This window comes from Pinus tabuliformis, chromosome X (genome assembly GCF_031772625.1).
Source record: "Pinus tabuliformis cultivar Carrire ecotype Pingquan chromosome X, CPIR1, whole genome shotgun sequence".
Lineage (NCBI taxonomy): Eukaryota > Viridiplantae > Streptophyta > Pinopsida > Pinales > Pinaceae > Pinus > Pinus tabuliformis.
The window spans coordinates 654219014-654232907 of NC_142308.1; the positions used below are offsets into that span (position 1 = coordinate 654219014).

Consider the following 13894-nt stretch of genomic DNA (forward strand, 5'->3'; position numbering starts at 1 on the left):
GCAACTCAGATGAGGTGATCTTCTAGTCCAAGCAGGTCAATCTTTACTTCTGCAGTTGTAGCTTCAGTTTCGGCAACTTCCGACTTCAAACTAGGGCAGTCGATATCTTGCAAACCGTCCGTCAGATTGACTTGATTCCACCAAAAAAAGTTGCAGATTTCAGAGGAGGTTCAGATGAACCTACAATGCAGTTCAGATGAACCTAAAATTTAGTTCAGATGAGGTGATCTTCTAGTCCACGCAGGTCAATCTTTACTTTTGCAGTTGCAACTTTAGTTTCGGTAGCTTCCAGCTTCAAACGTGTGAGGGAGAGACCCTTTTCTGCGCAGTAGAGAAGAGACTCTTTTCTGTGCAGTAAAGAGAGAGAGATATGTGATGAGATGAGTGAGTCCAAATGAGGAAAAGTCCTCGTGTATTTATACACAATGTTGGTGTTTGAATAGATGCCACTGTTGGGCTTCTGAGCCTACATGAGTTGTAGGTCGGCTTGATAATCAAAATAAATTCATATCTCCATGAATACTTATCAGAATTGGATGATATTTATATCAATCGTACACCTCTTGATGAGAGGAATCTAATTAAAATATTATTAGCCATGAATAAGATAACCCACATGAATTTTTGCCCTAGTTTCCAATTTTAACGCATATACTCCAAGAAATATTCAACTCCTTTTGATGAGTTGTGGGCACAATGAATTTTGGAAGAATCAAGGATCAAGGTAAAAGATGGAATTGGATCAAATGAGAAATCTCAAGTCATTCTAGATCGAGTCAAGAAGTTGAAGAAGGGAAAGTTTGGAAAGTCCAAGAAGAAAGACATGTCCAAGGTTCAATGCTTTAAATACAATGAGTTTGGACACTTTAAGACGGATTTTCCAAGCCAACAAAACATCAAGAGAAAGGAAATAAGTGAAGCTCATGTAGCAGAGGCAGTAGGAGAACTTGAGAAGAAGCTGAAGAAGGAAGAAGTGAAGGATATTTACTATTGAAGAAGGACCACTGAATGTCAGGTTATTTATAATGATTAATCTATCCTTTAGGTTAGTATCATAGAGAAAAGTGTGTGATAGTTTCATAAGTAGAGTTTACTTGATTAAAGTTTCTTTGTAGAAATCATGTACATAAATAGATAAACCATTTTTTATATTGATCATCCATTCATTATCTAACATTATGTTAGAGGTAGCCATCTTGCTTAGTGTTGTAGATTTTTTGCCTCGTGGATTTGGACCATGAACAATAAGAATATAAAATCGGGTTTAAATCTTCATTCAATGGGAGACCAAGAGTCTATAGTAGCCACTGGCATGGCAGATGCAAACCAATTTTCTTTTGCTGAACATCATACTCATGAGAATGGTAATATTGTGCCTGGAGAGAACAAGGAGCATGAACAACAACAATATGAGGATACTCCTTGTTATAAACATATTTTGGCAGCAACCCCAATCACACATGTCCATAAACCAAGGGCTTCTAAACCCCTAAATGTGTTGTTTCATACCCTAAAGGAACAAGGTCAGCTGATTACATCATCTCCCAGAAGTTCTCCATGAAAAACTACTTAGAACTGGTCAAAACAGGACCATACAGACTGCTCCATGCATAGGGTACGATACATCTCACCCATTACACACGGCGGGTGCGATGCATACTGAAAAGCCCTTTTGTAGGGTGCGATGAGCGAGAGCAAAAATATGGCAGAAGCAGTGTGCTAGGTGGAAACCCAGAGAATCTTCTAGAAACTGCTCATATGACACTTGCCTCTCTGAATTCACCTAGGGATGAGTAAGAGATCTGAAATCTCCAAGTGGAACCAAGAACTATTAGTGAAATGACACTAATCAAAATCCTAGAAGCTAATTCACTCTCCTGAAAACATCTATAAATGGATCCCTCATCCAAGAGATCCAGAGGCTGGAATTTTGTAATTTGCGAGGAAGTGCTATTGGTTTCTCTTTAAAGACATTGTTGGGTGATCTTTCTTTGTATGAGGTGAAGAGGGCTTTCATGCTGGGAGGATGATGCTGGATCAGACAACCTGGTTGTAATCGTCTCTTCTACTACTTCTATCAATAAATCTATTTGAGTTTTCCTCCATATGCTTGTATATCTCTGAATCTTGTTTGTGTATGCATTTATATGGTTAATGTACATCTGATCCTACATTATTTATGGTTATAGATCTCTATGCTTCGATAGTATTTTGCTGCCTTGACTCTACAGGTGTTCTTTGAAGCGGGACAAGTGAGAAAGGAGTGGCGAAAGCTCTATCAAAGGGGAGAGGAAACAAGCAAGGAGACTAGTGAAAGACTGAGGTTGGTGCTCTCTGCTTCGCTCTCATCCATATCTCATAAAGGAAAACACAAGTAACTTTAATCTATTTGTTTCTAAGATAGCTACCCATCTTAGTGGGACTAGAAGCTCTGAATGGACACTAGTTTTCCCGATAACAAAATGGTGACTCCGCTGGGGAGCGAATAGTTTGTTTGTTTTGTTATTGTTGTTTCCTTTATAAACCACAGACGGAGCCTGAAGTCAAGCTAGCTAGCCTTCGAACTGCGTTTGCTATGCAACTGCAAAGTAGATCAATGTTGCTTCAGTTAATCTCCTGGTTGGTTTATGAACTGAAAATCTAGCTTGCAAACATCCTAAGTGCCCTGGTGGTAGCTCAAATAACCTCATTATATCAGCCCCTATACTTTGTGTTTACTGACAATCATTAGCTCAACCTAAATCCCTGAACTTAACTGAAAACTGTGAGAAAAAACCAAGCTCAGTCTCATCCCTAGACCATCGCATTGTCTCTTCTTGGCAGTATGGATGCATCGCACCTCCCGTGTGCTATAGGTGAGATGCATTCCCGTTTCCCTGTGTTACAGGTGCGATGATTAGATGAGACTGTTTCTGCCTCCAGATTTTGTTTTTTTCTTCATTCTCTTCAGCTTTATTCAATAGTTTTACTGTCTATGATCAATATATATCTATTGAAACCATCTTCCTTTGCATTATTTAGCCTCCATTAGAAGGAATTTTGAATGTTTTTTTATGTATTTTTCATCATTTATAGTTCTCTTGTGCAAACAGTAGCTTAATCGAACTGTCGTCTTTTGATTTGAAAGTGTCACAAGTGTCATTTTCAGTCAAAGAAAAGAGTCTTCATATTTTTGATAGTCGATTACACTTTTGCCATTGTATTTGATTTGAATCATTAGTATTTCAAGTGTCAAAAGCAATTTTGAATTCGAAATCGCAAAGTGTCGTCTTGGCTTTACTTTCGTTTTTTGAAAAGAAAATTGTTAGTACTGTCGCTTTGAAAGAAGAATAGTTTAGATCTGTACTTAGCATTCTTTTTGTAATTCATACATTAAGAAAGTGGAAAAAAAATACATGCATGTGCATTTGCATTAAGACTGCATGCTAAAGTTGACTTAGGAAAAGTGCATCTAGTGTGTGCTCTCTGCTCTATGTTGAAAGAATTTCAGTTATATTTCCTTAGTAGCTAGGATTTTCATTGCAAAAAGAAAATAAACGACTGTTTATCATCTTAGATTGCATATTTAGGAATTGTATATCTACATCCCATGGTGAACCTTAAAGGAAAACTTCTTAAGAAATATCAACTGTAAAATAAACTTCAATGAACATAAAAACACTTTGGAACCTAATGCACAACATTTAGAAGTCTAAGCTAGAGACGTATTCCGGTGTCGTAAAGCCTGGTAACTATCGCTTTCATCGTAGGTTGGGTGATTCCTCCTCTTTGAGATGACAAGTGCCAGTACAAACTTGTGCTCCCACGTATCATCGAGTATATATTGGGAGACCACAATAGGCTACATCCTTTATCCTTAGGAAGCCGTCTCTGCCGCCCTATCAATCGCAATGCACTGAACACAGCATTTGGGAAGATTGACTGCCGTACCGTAAAAAGTATTCTGTAGTTTTGTGATTGGTTTGGTAATCCCTCTGTCTAGATTTCCGGAGCAGTCACTTTCGTTCCTTTTTAGACTCCTTAAAAGAAAAGGTCCATCTGAGCACTTGTCACTTTAGGCTCATTAAAAATCGAAGGTGACTAGAGTCATCTTTAACTTTTTCTCGACTCTTAAAAATTGAAAAAGCAAGTTGTGTCAAAGTGCCATAAAATTTATTTTAATCAGAATAACGTCATTGTTCCCTCGTTGGTGTTTAGGTTGAGAAATGTAGTCTACCAATAAGGGATTTCCCCTTGGGGGAAATCCTAGTCCCTTCTCCTCTTGGGGGGATGTTGGTGCTCCACACATGGCCACATTGTCCTTTCCAGGACTCACAATTGGCCTACCTGTATGGCTTTTCTCAACCTCTATCGTTCAAAACAATGCAATTCCTCAGCAATCAAATCAGCAACCAGATGAAGTTGCTCCCCCAACTTCTACTTCGTTTGTTTCTCCCTCTCCTTCTTCCTCTTCGCTTGGTGAAGCTAGTAACGCTAAAAACTGAGTAGATGAGAAGAAGAAGAAAGGGAAGGTGAAGAAGAAGAAGAACCCAATAGAAAAAGGGGGCAAAAGTACATCATCTGGTGAAAATCCACACACTGCGCCTTCCAAACCTAAATATCCATGTGTCATTTGCAAGGGAGACCACTATCATCGAGATTATCCCTACATCCCACGAATCTTGAGGGACTGGTCTCCCCGCTTGCATAATCTGATGTCTTCAACTGCTGACGATCATGTTGAAAGCACATCGTTAACTAGTGAAAATGAAGTCAATGGACAAAAAGGAAGATCCAACTTTCCTTGTAGACTGTGTGAAGGCGATCATGCCCTCCACCATTGTCCCTTCTTAGACGAAGCTAAAAGAGTCTTGGATAACCGTCCTGCATCACCGCAACGACTTCCTCCTGGATACAAGAAACTCTTGCCGAGTCCATCGCTAGTTGAAAATCTGACTGACACACCATTTTTGTCGGTCGAAGCACCTATCATTGAATATAGACCCTCTGAGTCCACACCAGACCAAAGTCAACAAGTCGAGACGGTAGTCGACCCAATCTTGTCTTCAGAGGACCCACCTTCAGATGATACTTTCGCTAAAGAGAATGAGGATGACACCGTTCAAATTCTTTTTGTAAACACAGAATCCAATGAACATGGGGGAAATCTACCCATTCCTTTACTGTAGGAAGGAAGTTCGTCAGAGATGTATCCGACCGTTTATTCGGTCCCACCTTCAAGCAATCTAGTCGTTTCCTTTGATTGGAATCTTCTAGGCAGACCCTGCCTACCATCTAATGTACCATTCCGAATCATAGTACAAGCTTACAAAATGATCATGGTCGGTACTATAATAGATGAAGGGGCTTCTATGAGTATCCTTTCCTCAACTGCTTGGAAAGCACTTGGTTCGCCATCGCTTTTGCCTGAGATTCGAAATCTGATAGGCTTCAACAAAGGAGCCAGTCGACCGTTAGGGATCCTTCCAAATTTTCCTATAACTTTGAGAAGGAAAACCATTCATCTAAACATGATGGTAGTCTAAGGCCCTCTAGATTACAATCTACTCCTTGGGCGTGACTACATTTATAGCATGGGAGGTTTCTTCACTCTTTTGATTGATGTGTTTTCCACATGAAGGCAGAGTGGTCCAGTTCGTAGACCAACTTTCATTCCCTGGTTCAAACATAGCTATTAGTCAAATGCCATCCCTAACTGGTCTTTTTGCACAAGGAATGTCTCATCAATCTCCAATCCATCCACCTGATGATCGCAAGTAATTCGGTGATTGTGACTGAAACCTAGGAGGCATGCGCCCTAGTCTGCTTTGGTAGAAAAAAACCCAGATATAAGATAGGTTTCCATGTAGGAATATGACTAGTCTGTCAATCCTGTTCGTTTAGGATAATGGATTAGTCTAGAAAAAGATTCCTTTGTCAAAGGTTAGGTGATTGGAACTAGAATCACCTTCGTCCATTTCAATGGACAAATCCAAGGAAGTGTTTTGTCTGCAAATGTGGATGAAACAATCTTGCTAATGCAAGAACTTCCGTATGGTAACCTAGAAACTCTATTTCGTTATACCTGGGGGCATGCAAACCTTTTTGCATGCAAGTGAAAAGCGACCATTTATTTTCTTAGTTTGTAGGCTCTCAACCCTTTAGACTCGTAGGTTGGTCGTTCCTAGCTTGCATAACGAAAGGCTTAGGAGCAAAGTTTCAAATGGGGCAAGCTCCCTAAAAAATGAGCCTATCGATGAGAAATCCTTATTATACGACTGACACGAGCAATTTTACACAAATTTCAAGCTCATTAAAAAACAAACCTCACCATGAGCAGTTTTACGTGAAGTTCAAGCTCGTCAAAAAATAATCCTAGCAATGAGCAAGTGTTTCATAGAGTTCAAGCTCATTAAAAAATGAACCCCACCCTCGGTAAATAACCATTTTGATCGCATGACTATCAACTTTTGAACCTTGGTTGTATTCTTACTATCACCTCCACTCTTTTTAGCCGATCATACGCCTCCATTTGATTGTTTACCCTTTTGAGGAACAGCTGCGACGAGTGATTCTATTAGCCACCTTCTTTACACTGTCGTGATTGGAATGTTCCAAACCTTACCTGGAACCAGTTGCTATCCAAAACATCACTCGTTCCTCAAAAAAACGAGTCTCCTTTAAGCTCTTTTCATCTGACTTGTAAAATATGAAAAGATTGCCGAGCAATTGGCCTCTTCAGCTTGTTAAAGCGACCAGAAGTGCTATCCCTCCTCTAGATTTTAATCTTTTTGGACCTGAGGGATTATTACACAAAAGATCGAGCGCTTGTCTTGTTCAGCTAGTTAAAACTATCGAAAACTCATCCCTTTCGTATTATTTTACACTTTTTTAGACTTAAGGGATTACATTACGAAAAAGGACCACTGGAGTTGCCTTTACGTCCCTTTTTAGACTCTCTAAAATTGAAAAGGACTGAGTTATCTTTGTCGTTAAACTCGTTAAAACAATAGCGACAAACTTGTCCATGCAGACAAGAGTGAGTTTCACTGTCACTAGGCTCGTTAAAACATAGCGATGGGTTTGCCCGAAGGGAAAATTATAGAACAAGCATATGTTATCCTCCTCAAGCTTGACAAAAATAAAGAGGTACTGGTCAGCAATGACTGGGGAAAAAGGGAAGAAAACTTGAATAGCTTCATTGGTAGTAGGTCGCTCTTGAACATGACACTTTCACTCCGTCACCATGATTGAGTCGGGATGGGTTATTCCGTTCATCAGTCACATCACCATTGGTCCACCGTACCATCCACCTTGGGGTTAACGCTACCAATCCATCTTAGTGTCACCAATATGTTCAAGAGAAGTCGCTTAGAGAATTCACCAACCTAGCTAACATCTCATCCGCTGCAATACCTTCACTCTCCATTTTTCATGACTGCCACCCTGAACCTTGTATCATTAGATCGTTTTCACCTCCACAAAATCATTTGCTTCATTCCGTGTCATATATGTGGGATTCATTAAGGCCCTCCTACGATGGGTCACTTCTTGTCGACATCAGCTCATTATCCAAGAAGTTTACTTAGGGACAACCCTTTTAGTACTTTGAAGCTTGCATGCCTCAATGGAAAGTTTCTCACTTCCTGCGACAGGTTTACATCAATGGCCTTCGACCGAAAGATTTTACGTGGTGTTCAACATCAGCTCATGTATTCACACCACGTGAATTGTACTGCAGTACCTTGAGGGTCATCATCATTATTGGTGATTCCTCTCGCGCCTGTTAACAGCTTACATCATTGGCTGGTAATCAGGCGATGTCTTTCCATGTTCGACATCAGAACATCTTTTCACATGGATCGACTTGTACTTCAGGTGAAGATTGAATGAGTTTGAAGACCTCAGATCTAGTTTCATCCATCCAGGTTGCGATATATTCAGGAAAATAAAGACATCAAATGTACATCATTGTTGCACAGATAATCATCCAAACTAAAGGATGATGGCTCTACCAAAATCATCAGTCTGCAACATAGACGATTGTCTGTCTTATGTACATGAATATGAATTTATAAAGCTGAGCATGGGAATTCCCACCTCAGCTAGATCATGAAAATATTGTGAAGATAATGTATTGTATTGTATATTATTACAAGTCACCTTCCAGTTTGAAAAACCTCGGATCCTCATTATAAAGCATTTCACCTGACATCAAAAGGATTTACAGCCTCATGCTTTAGGGGGCAACTGTTATAGACATATTTGGGCACTGCAACCCCAATCACATATGTCCATAAACGAAGGGCTTCTAAACCCCTAAAAGTGTTGTTTCATACCCTAAAGGAACAAGGTCAGCTGATTACATCATCTCCTAGAAGTTCTCCATGAAAAACTACTCAGAACTGGTCAAAATAGGACCATATAGACTACTCCATGCATAGGGTGTGATGCATCTCACCTATTACACATGGGGGGTGCGATGCATACTGGAAAGCCCTTCTGTAGAGTGTGATGAGTGAGAGCAGACAAATGGAAGAAGCAGTGTGCTAGGTGGAAACCCAGAGAATCTTCTAGAAATTGCTCATATGACACTTGCCTCTCTGAATTCGCCCAGGGATGAGTAAGAGATTTGAAATCTCCAAGTGGAACCAAGAACTATCAGTGAAATTACACTAATCAAAATCCCAGAAGCTAACTCACTTTCCTGAAAACATTTATATATGGATCCCTCATCCAAGAGATCCAAAGGCTGGAATTTTGTAATTTGCAAGGAAGTGCTGTTGGTTTCTCTTTGAATACATTGTAGGGTGATCTTGCTTTGTATGAGGTGAAGAGGGCTTTCATGCTAGAAGGATGATGCTGGATCAGACAACCTGGTTGTAATCCTCTCTTCTACTACTTCTATCAATAAAGCTATTTGTGTTTTCCTCCATATGCTTGTATATCTCTTAATCTTGTTTGTGTATGCATTTATATAATTATTGTACATTTGATCCTCCATTATTTATGGTTATAGATCTCTATGCTTTGATGGTATTTTGCTGCCTTGGCTCTACAGGTGTTCTTTTAAGCAGGACAAGTGAGAAAGGAGTGGTGAAAGCTCTATCAAAGGGGAGAGGAAACAAGCAAGGAGACTAGCGAAAGACTAAGGTTGGTGCTCTCTGCTTCTCTCTCATCCATCTCTCATAAAGGAAAAAACAAGTAACTTTAATCTATTTGTTTCTAAGATAGCTACTCATATTAGTGGGACTAGCAGCTCTGAATGGACACTAGTTTTCCTGTTAACAGCTTACATAATTGGCTAGTAATCAGGTGATGTCTTTCCATGTTCGACATCAGAACATCTTTTCACATGGATCAACTTGTACTTCGGGTGAAGATTGAATGAGTTTGAAGACCCCGAATCTAGTTTCATCCATCCGGGCTGTGATATATTCAGGAAAATAAAAACATCAAATGTACATCATTACTGCACAGATAATCATCGAAAAGGTGATGGCTCTACCAGAATCATCAGTGTGCCACACAGACAATTGTCTGTCATATGTACATGAATATGAATTTATAAAGCTGAGCATGGGAATGCCCGCTTCAACTGGATCATGAAAATATTGTGAAGATAATGTATTGTATTGTATCTTATTATAGGTCACCTTCCAGTTTGAAAAACCTTGGATCCTCATTATAAAGCATTTCACCCGACATCAAAAGGATTTACGACCTCATGATTTAGGGGGAAACTCTTATATACATATTTGGGCAGCAACCCCAATCACACATGTCCATAAACCAAGGGCTTCTAAACCCCTAAAAGTGTTGTTCCATACCCTAAAGGAACAAGGTTAGCTGATTACATCATCTCCCAGAAGTTCTCCATGAAAAACTACTCAGAACTGGTCAAAACAGGACCATACAGACTGCTCCATGCATAGGGTGCAATGCATCTCACCTATTACACACGGGGGGTGCGATGCATATTGAAAAGCCCTTCTGTAGGGTGCGATGAGTGAGAGTAGACAAATGGTAGAAGCAGTGTGCTAGGTGGAAACCCAGAGAATATCTCATATGACACTTGCCTCTCTGAATTCGCCCAGGGATGAGTAAGAGATCTGAAATCTCCAAGTGGAACCAAGAACTATCAGTGAAATGACACTAATCAAAATCCTAGAAGCTGACTCACTCTCCTGAAAACATCTATATATGGATCCCTCATCCAGGAGATCCAGAGGCTGGAATTTTTTAATTTGCAAGGAAGTGCTATTGGTTTCTCTTTGAAGACATTGTTGGGTGATCTTGCTTTGTATGAGGTGAAGAGAGCTTTCATGCTGGGAGGATGATGTTGGATCAGACAGCCTGGTTGTAATCTTCTCTCCTACTACTTCTATCAATAAAGCTATTTGAGTTTTCCTCCATATGCTTGTATATCTTTGAATCTTGTTTGTGTATGCATTTATATGGTTAATGTACATCTGATCCTACATTATTTATGGTTATAGATCTCTATGCTTCGATAGTATTTTGCTGCCTTGACTCTACAGGTGTTCTTTGAAGCGGGACAAGCGATAAAGGAGTGGCGAAAGATCTATCAATGGGGAGAGGAAACAAGCAAGGAGACTGATGAAAGACTGAGGTTTGTGCTCTCTTCTTCTCTCTCATCCATCTCTCATAAAGGAAAACACAAGTAACTTTAATCTATTTGTTTCTAAGATAGCTACCCATCTTAGTGGGACTAGCAGCTCTGAATGGACACTAGTTTTCCTGATAACATTCTTGCCATCTCTACTGAAGAAGAAAGGCTATGGAGCATAGTGAGGACAAACTCAGGAAATTTTAATGCATGGACTTCTCTTATTCAAGAGACTAAAAAGACAACAAAGGAATATATGCCAAAAATACGCAAAGTATATGATGCTTTCTTAACATAGTTCCCTTTATGCTACAGATACTGGAAGAAGTATGAATATCATGACGCACACTCAGGTAGTGCTAAAATAAATAAATTTGTTGAGGTGTATGAACAATCAGTCCAAGCTGTGACATACTCGGTGGATATATGGATGCACTATGCAATCTTTGCAATGTCGACATATGAAGATCTAGAGATCATTTGAAGGTTATTTGAGCGAGGCCTGTCATATGTTGGAACTGACTACTTGTCCTATCCTCTTTAGGATAAGTACATTGAATTGGAATGGTAATGAAGAACCAAATTCTGAAGTTGTTGTTTTATCTGAAGCCGAAGAATTGGAGAAGTACTTCGCTGTTAGAGAAACAATGTACAAGAAAGAAAAAGAATTTGATGTAAAGGTTCATGATTTTGAGATAGCTATTCGCAGACCTTATTTTCATGTAAACCCTCTAGATGACTTGCAACTTGGCAACTGGCATCAGTATCTTGAATTCATTGAGAAAGTGAACAATTTTGATCAGATAGGAAAACTGTATCAATATGTCTTATTGCATGTGCAAACTACCCATAGTATTGGATTCATTGTCTTCAATGTATGGAAATTGCTGGAAGCATGGAAGTTTCAAATGATTCTCTTGCATGGGCTACATAAATTTTTGTGAAGAGACAACCTGAGATCCACTTTTTTGCTGCAAGATTCAAAGAACATATGGGAGGCATTCCTGGTGCTCGTGCAGAGTATAAATTTCTTTACACAGAGCTAGCCCCTGGTCTCCTAGATGCTATAATTAAACATGCCAACATGGAACATCGACTAGGGATCTCTGAATCAAAAATATCAATATTTGAAACAACTATTGCAACTGAGAAAGAAAAAGAACAGTCATAGTCACTGCCTCTGTTGTATATTCAATACTCTCATTTTCTTCAATTAGCTATAGGCAATGCAGATAGAGCAAGAGAAGTTTTGAATGAAGCATTAGAGCTTCTACCTTTTTCAAAGACTCTTCTTGAGGTAGCTATGCATTTAGAATCAAGAGATATAGGTTCTAAACAAGTTGAGTACTTAGATTCTATTGTAAAAAAAATGTTGAACACAAAGCCTGATGGATCCTATGAATTAAGTGCTGCAGATCGAGAGGAGATATCAAGCATATTTTTAGCGTTTGTTGACATCTTTGGAGATATTAATGCTATAAAGAAGGTAGAATTCCATCATAGGAGGTTCTTTCAACCTCATAAAAGCTCTTTTGAATTGAAGAAATGATCCCTAGATGGTATTGCATCAGATAAGACTAAAGTTGCAAGACGTACACAACTTCTCCTGCTACTATATCTCCTGCACAATCTGGTATGTTGGCTTATCCAAACAGACAAGCCCAATGGGGTGCAGGCTATGCTCAACAGCCTTTGCATTTAGGTGGATAAACGAGTCCAGGATTTATCTAAAACATCCTAGTTACCAGGATCCTATAGCTTCTTGTAATCAAGCAAGGATAGATGATATTTCAATACAAACAAGAGAAAAACCTGTGGGAAATTCACATAACAATCCTACAGAAACTGGGAAGGAGTATCTCTAGTGCAATTTGGAGTGCTTCCCACTTTGCAGGATGTTGTCATCAAGATCTAACGAAAAACCAATAGCACAAACCGCATGGGATTTATGTGAAGAAGTGCCTCTGGGGGTGGTTTTTCCCAAACCACGTATCAAAAGACTGATGGTAAATACTCATTATGGAAGCACTGCCTTGATGTTCCAAAAATGATACAAGTGATTCCGTAGGTGGTTTATGATTCTCAAAACCATGTGTGGTTTTCCATGGGGCCGTATTGTAATTTAAAAACCTAATGTTTTAATATTGGTAATGTAAATTTAAAAGGGTCAGAGTTTTGTTATAATAAAAATCTCTCTCTCTCTCTCTCTCTATCTATATATATATATATATAATATTAAAATGACATTATAGTTCCCGAAACTATTTCAAGAATCAGAATTTGAAACTGATCATGGAAGTTAGAAAATTAGAATTGAGAAATAAAAGGAGGAGAGAGATATTTTGTAGGGGGAAGGGCACACTCACCCATGACTGGTAATGTGGACAAAATTCATCCTGAAATTTGAACATGATATTGCAGTTTGATACCAGCATTGGTGTTGCAGTGATTGTTTTTCTCATGTGTTCCAACATTCATATATGTTTTTCCTTTCTTGGATAGTGTAAGATGCAACTGGTGCTTTAGTTTTTAATGAATTTACTTTGTTGTACTCATTAAAATTGTGTTGTGATCATTAAAATTAATCCTAAAGCCATTAATGAAGCACTCCACATTTGGGAATCTCAATCATATTTTTTCTTCTTCATCCATCATTCTTTCTACAGAGCTGAAGCATAGCTTCTTAATTGCCTGTGGCAAAACTTCGTCTCCTTCATTTTCTGCTTTACATCTCCACCCTGCAACTCTCATAGTCTCTAGCAATTTTGCTTTAGAAAGATAGGTTTTCAGACATAGAAGCTTTTCTTGAAATTCCTCATGGCTTTTCCTTACATTGATTTCAAATTGTTTTCTAAATTAATCTGAAGATGTCTCAGGCATGGGTTCCCCATAGCCAAGAATTGTCTCCTGAGAAGTACAACACTTAGGTAGATCATTATGATCCTAGAAGAACCATCATTTTGGAGGGTTCTTGGGAAAAGCACTATGACAAGGTTAGTATACATTCCATGTAATGTGGAAACAATACTGGTAAAGGGATGAAGGAATGCAATGCGTCAGGATGCAAGCTCTAGGAATGCACATTAAGAATTTCTCTAGTATATGTAAAATAATGATTAACATCCAGTATAATATCTAGAAGAAAAAGTTGTAACTTGGTGATCAAGTTCGATCCTTGGGAACTTGGATGCATGAAGGAAGATTCATATGGAGATGAACCATGAGAATGTTGATGGAACAAGAAGTTCATCATGGTGAGGTAAGTTTGATTTTAATTATTGTTGG

At 38.9% G+C, this 13894-nt stretch overlaps 2 pseudogenes; both read left to right on the top strand.

The window, feature by feature from the left end:
- The first annotated feature begins 1312 nt into the window (after window positions 1-1312).
- On the top strand, window positions 1313-11180 carry LOC149141681 (pre-mRNA-processing factor 39-1 pseudogene; annotated as a pseudogene).
- A 367-nt stretch (window positions 11181-11547) lies between these two features.
- LOC149141682 (pre-mRNA-processing factor 39-1 pseudogene) lies at window positions 11548-12319 on the top strand (annotated as a pseudogene).
- The last annotated feature ends 1575 nt before the right edge of the window (window positions 12320-13894 follow it).